We start from the raw sequence: 7,087 nt of genomic DNA on the forward strand, positions 1-7,087 counted from the left end.
TTTTGCATTTTCTGTTCTTCTAATTATCTCCTAAGTTTCTCCAAAGACAGGTAAGACACATGTCATATTTCTTTTGTGTTATCTAATCCCCATTAACCCAGTGTTTGGCAGACAGGAGAAACACCATAAATATTGATGGATACTAGCTGTGTAAATCTAGACATCAGCTGTTCAGCATTCATGCTCAGAGAACAATAGCAAAGATGCGCCAATTGCCTGTTACCACATGTTCTTTGTTAATAAATCCAAGGTCACAGGTTCCATTCCCTACGTAAGCCAGATCACTTTGCTCTCTCAGGTGGACCCAGATCTCTGAATCCAGCTTGATCACTGACCTCAGCCATTCATTTTCTCAATGCACCTCTCAAGAGAGTGTCTGCGGTCTGTGTAAATACACTGTCATGGCCAGAAAAACACTTCATATTGCATGCCCTACTAATACTACGATCTTTGCATAAGAAGGTCGGAACATTTTTTTTAATTTAAATACAGAAATAATTCATTAAAACACAATGAAAATACAATTCAAGAAGAACTGAAAATGTAAACATCTTTATCACTTGCTCATTGTCTCCCTGTTCTTGCTGGCTGATTCCTCTGGAATTCATGGAAGTAATAAAATATTTCAGTTACATTGAAGAAAAAAGGTAGAAACACCAAACTTTATTCCCTTCTACAGGGCTTTAAGCTTACTTGGTAGATCATTAGCAAGGAGTTACTTAAAAAGAATAATTCATAGCAACCTTATAGGAACTAGAGCTAAAAGGAACCTTAGAGGTCATTTATTCAATCCTTTCATTTTACGGATGAAGAAACTTAGGCAAGAGCTGCAAATCAAGCCTGGCCTGATTTCAAATATACAGCAATATCTGCAGTCAGAGTGACTTATCCACAGCCATTCAGATAACAAATAGTATACTTAGGATTATACCCAGGTTCTCGGACCAGCAGTGCTTTTCCAATACACAAAACTGCTGTAACAAGAGATTTGAAAACTTATTTCATAATAATTTATTTTTAAAGTGAAGATCAAGGAGCCTTTAGATCAGTAAGAGTTTTTGAATCCTTCTATGTGACCCAAAGGCCACATATCCTCCAGACTTCCCTATCTGTACTAGAGATACTGCTAACCTTTCAGTCACCCAGATTTGCAGTCTCAGAGTCATTTTTCACTCTTCATTCTCTCTTACCTCCAATGTATCCAATCAGTTGCCAAGTGCTGTTGATTTTCTCTCCCTTCTCTCCACTCACACAACTGTCCCTCTTCTTCAAGTTCATATCACATCTCATCTGGACTCTTCTGTTGTTGTTTTGTTGTTTATTGTTCAGTCGTTTTTCAGTTGTGTCTGATTCTTTTGGGGGTTTTCTTGGCAAAGATGCTGAAGTGGTTTGCCATTTCTTTCTCCAGTTCATTTTACAGCTGAGGAAACTGAGGCAAAGAGGGTTAAGTGACTTCCCCAGGTCACATAACTAGTAAGCTTCTGAGACCAGATTTGAGCTCAGGAAGATAAGTCTTCCTGACTCTAGACCCTGCACTCTATCCACTGAGCCACCTAACTACCCAGGATTCTTCTAATATCTCTTATTTTGTTAGTGTCTCTGTACTCTGTCCCCTCTCCAAATCAGTTTTTCTTGTTAGATCTGCAATAGCGAGGATAATAATTCCCTTAATAGAGGTAGGGAAGTCTGGAGGAACATGAACAAAAACTCAGTTCTACACACACACACAGTTGCCACCAAATGGAAAGATGGTTGATGGGTTCTCCTCAAAGAAGAAAATAAAGGAATTAGTGGAGTTGTAGATAGAGACAACGTGAACTTTCATTTCATGGGATACTTGATTATCACACTTTTTATGGTTGAGGATGGTAGAAGAATATAAGCAGTATTGCTTCATAAAATAGCAAAGAGTGGGAGAAGGGGAAAAGCTGTACAAAAAGTTTACTGTAGGGGCAGCTAGGTGGCGCAGTGGATAGAGCACCGGCCCTGAAGTCAGGAAGACCTGAGTTCAAATCCGGCCTCAGACCAAACACTTGACCCATACTAGCTGTGTGACCTTGGGCACTTAACCCCAATTGCCTCACTTAAAAAAAAAAAAGCTTAGTGTGTGACTCAACTAAGTCTGACCACCTTAAAGCATTTATAGATGAAACTGAAAGAAAAACAAATCAATGGAAAATGGAACAAATTTCAAATGTTTCCATAGTGATCTATGTGAATGAATTAATTAATTGAAGATGAAAGAAAAACCATATTTGGACTTTAACACTCAAGTCCCCAATGCCCTGTTTGAAGGAAGTAGACCTAACACCTGAGGAAATGAAGTGGGGAAGAACAACTGGGCCAAGCCAAGTACACAGAGAAGAAATTATGCTAAAAGTAACACAATTTATAAAGCATTAAAGGATAGACTTTTTAAAATATCATAAGGAGGAGAAAAGATCAAGTGACTGAGGAAAATCATAGATGCTATTATTACCAAGAAGCAGTGATAAATGGGGCATTAGTATGTACCGGCTGAATGGCACGATGGATCAAGCTCTGGACCTAGAGGCAAGACGACATGAAATCAAATCCAGTTTCAGACACTTTCTAGCTGTATGACACTGGGAAAGTCACTGAACCTCTGTCTACTTCAGTTTCCTCAATGATAAAATGAGGATCATAATAGCACTTATCTCGCAAGGTTGTTGTGAAGATCAAATCAGATGATGTTTATAAAGCACTTAGCACAATACCTGGCACTTAGTAAGCCAACCTAATAAATTCTTGTTCCCTAAATATACCTATATTCTCTCCTTTCTTCAAAACTTCAATAGATATGTGATGTCATTGATGAAAATATTCTCTCAATTAGTGTGGATTCCTACTCAACTACACCTTCCCATGGTGTTTGTTTTTTATCCATGTTCTTCCATGTGCCCTTCATCGAGAATCCACTAAATGTTCTAGAAATCTTCCTCTACATTTAATAGGTATCAGTGCAGCACCCAGGCTTTCCATCTGATATTTTTCACTGTTGTCATGGGACCAGCCCACCTCCTTTTCTGATGATACATTTCCTCTATGATATCCCTTATCCTTCAATTTCAAATCTTTAGAGACTATGACTCAAAGTCATAGCCCATCTCCATTTCTGATTATACATTTCCTTTATATCTCTAATTCATCAAAGTCAATTCTTTAGAGGCTATGACTCAAAGTCATATGGCATCATCAGAAGAAAATTAGTTTTAAAAACATTGGCCTAATAAATTTGCATTAATTAAGAAACACATGTAAAACAGAAAGATATTCCCCAAAGATACAGTGGTCAAGGGCTATGAACAAACAATTCTCAAAAAGAATTGCAACTATAATAAACATATAAAATATTGCTGCAAATCAATAGTAATTAAATAAATTCAAATCAAAACAACTCAGAGATTTTATTTCATACGCAACAAATTGGCAAAGTTGACAAAAGTTATGGTTAAAGGGGCTCTGAAAAACAAGCCCACTAGGGAGTGCAATGGATAGTGTTGGACACAAAGTCAGGAAGATCTAGAATTCAAACCCAGCCTCAAACACTTTCTACCTGCATGACCCTGGGGGAAGTAATTTAACTTGTCTGCCTTAGTTTCTACATCAGCCAAATCAGGATGATAATAGCACCTGCCTCCCAGGTTGTTGTGAGGATAAAATGAAAACTATTTATAAAGAGCTTTGCAAAACTTAAAATGTTAGATAAATTTTTTACTGCTACAAATACATTCTTGGTGATGATATGAGTTAGCCCAATTGAGTTATTCTAGTCTGGGGGAAAAATTGGAATTATGCTTTTAAAAAAGTGATGAAAAGGGCCATATCCTTTTATCTTTTGATTGTACATATCTTATAAATCAATCTCTCAATATGTTTATATTGAAATTATTATTTCAATTAACAAGCATTTATTTCTTCTCCACTCCCTACATTAAAAAAATACAAACAAAATCCTTTTAACAAATACGGATAGTCAAGCAAAACAAATTCCCACACTGACCATATCCAAAAATGTCCTGTTCTGCAGATTTAGCCTATCCATTCTCTATCAGGGGATGGTTGGTACTGTTCACCATTGGTGCCTTGGTATCATAATTGATCAGTGTTTTGAAGGGAATTCTTAAGTCCTACAAAGATGTTTATTTTTAAAATATTGTTATTATATACATTATTTTACTGGCTTTGCTCACTTTACTCTGCATCAGCTCATACAAGATTTATTTGAAACTGACCCCTTTGTGGCTTCTTATCCCACACAATTATTCCATTATATTCATATTTCATAATTTGTTCAGCCATTCTATATTTGATGAGCACCCCTAATTTCCAGTTCTTTACCACCACAAATAAAGAGCTGCTGAAAATATTTGTATACCCCTCAATACTTTCAAAATATGTCATCTCTACCACAGTTTTCTTCTGTGCATACTTGAACTGGTCCAGACCCTCTTTCCAAATTATTTTTCTTTTTTTTGTAGAAATACATTAGGGATTAAGTTGTTAGTTAAAATGCATATGTAGTGGTTCTTCATTCACTGATAATGAAAACATATCATTCTAAAAAGTGACAAATTTTGTTCCATCTTACATCCTCTTAACAATATCTGCTGGCAGGATCTTGGGATATTGTAGCTGATGGTTTCTGTAGGCTTGTTTTTTATTTTTATTTTTTTGCTGCTTTATAAGGAAACACTGCTTATAACCTTCTGACATCTTTTTCTGTTTTGAATGAATTTCTATTCTAAACTGGTGTTGCTTTTGACTGCCATATCTATTTATCTGGATATATAGCCCAATAAGTTATTCTATCTATCTGTCTATCTATCTACCTACCTATCTATCTATCTATCTATCTATCTATCTATCTACCTAAAATTTCTTCCATTTCTTCACTTTCCTTTTTTAAAAATTGTTTCATTGATACCTTTAATTTTCCAAAACACAGTCATTTGCTGATATCCCCTTGCCATTCCAATATTGAACTGCTCCTACCGTCACCACAACAATAAAAACAATTAAATAGAACAGGTGGATAAACTGATCACATATGACAGTGTATGCCACATTTTGTATCCATAGTTTCCCACCTTTCTAGCACCAGAATGAAAATTAATTTCATTATCCATTTTCTCGAATCAAGAGTGGTCAATATATTCAATCTAATTTCAGCTGATTTTTAGTATTGTTGTTGTTGATATTATAGTCTTTGTGTGTATTGTTCTCCAGGTCATGTCTCTTCACTGGATGTCAATTCATATAAGTCTTCCCATTTTTTCTTGAATTCTTCATATTCCTCATTTTTATAGTGTATTATAGAGTTCCATTACATTCATAAAAGAGAATTTGTCCACCCATTCCTCAGGGGATGATTACCCTCTTTATTCCCAGTCATTTGCTCCCACAAAGTACTGAGATATTAATGTTTTAGTATATGTGAGACATTTCCTTTTGTCTTTTAGCTCTCTATTTGATTTAATATATGTTCAATAGTAGGATCACTTGACCAAATGGCATGAATAGTTTAGTGATTTCTCTTGTACAATTTCAAATTGTTTTCCAAGGCAGTTGGATCAATTCATAGTTCTGCCAAGAGTGTGTATCAATGTATCTGTCTTCCCACAGCCCTTCTAATATTGCATATTCCCATCCTTTATCATCTCTGCCAAATGATGGGTATGATGTAAAAGCACAGTTTGTTTTAATTTGTATTTCTCTGATTATCAGTGATTTGAAGTATTTTTCATTTGTCATTTGCATTTCTTATTTTTTAAAATTATATTCATTGATCATTTATTCAGTGGGACAGTATATGCATCATTCATAGACACTACACATAGACAATGAATTGAGAGCAAAATTGATTGGAAGGAATAAAGCATCCTCAATTACATTTGGGAAAATGAGTAGTACTTTCAATGAACCCAAATGGCTTCTTCACTCAAACCACATATTTTTAACATCAGTTTTCTTTGGGTAATGCTATATGATTATAACTCATAAAACACTATAATCTCTGAATAAATAAAATTGTAGTTGACCCAAAGGTCAAAGAAGAAATATACTGCAGACATAAGTGGCCTACAGCTTTTATCAATAATGATTTGTGTACTTAGAGATCATCTAAGTGCTACTATGGAACACATAAAATCACAAAAGACCTAGAGAAAGGTTTCCAGCACCATGGATAGATCATCTTGGAGGATTGTAAGTAGGGCTTGCAAGTAGATGTATGGATGGGATGTCATCTGCCAAGTTGAAAAAAACTTCAGGAGTTTACTAAAGCCAGATTGCATCAGTGAGAAAGCCAATTGTTAAATTTTCAGTGTGAGCATTTGGAAGTCAGCAAATGCTACAAGTCAGGGCTTGATTTGTTGTTTTGTTGATTGTCTAGAGTTAAGAAAATGGTGTAAAATATGTTAATAATGTGATTTAAACTTAAAAGTTATCATGAGTGCCATTTTTTCAGAGACTTAGTTATTAATCATTTGCCAGCGTACTGCTAGAGAAAACATATATGTCAATGAGGCCATTGATCCACTGAAAGTATTGAAATACAAATGTCATTTAAAAACTTCACCATGAGAGCTGAATAGAAAATTTGACTTCCAAATACAAGACTCAAGAGATGCATAAAAAGGCAAACAGGAAAGAGAAATCAGAAGGAACTTAATAAGGTTAATCTGTTTACATTCCTACATGGGAAGATGATACTTGTAACTCATAAGAACTTTCTCATTATTGTGCGGTTAGAAGGATATGTATAGACAGTGGGCAAGGTGTGAGCTGAATATGATGGGATGATATCTAAAAAAATAAAATTAAAGGGTGAGGGAGGGAGGAAGAAAGGAAGAAAAGAGAAAAGGAGAGAAGAGAAGAGTTTGAGGTCAGGTAGCAACACTAAAGTTTAGCCACCCTCAGAGCTGAAAGTTTTGAAGTATCTTAAATGGAAAGATCTGTGTTTTACTCCAGATTTTATATTTACTATGTCATCTTGGAAAAGTCATTTTAGCCCTGGTCCTCAGAGAGGAATAGACTAAAAATGTCTTTAAAGTCCTTTCTAGCT

Source organism: Vombatus ursinus, unplaced genomic scaffold (assembly GCF_900497805.2).
Source record: "Vombatus ursinus unplaced genomic scaffold, bare-nosed wombat genome assembly UNPS02014798.1, whole genome shotgun sequence".
NCBI classification, from domain to species: Eukaryota; Metazoa; Chordata; class Mammalia; order Diprotodontia; family Vombatidae; genus Vombatus; species Vombatus ursinus.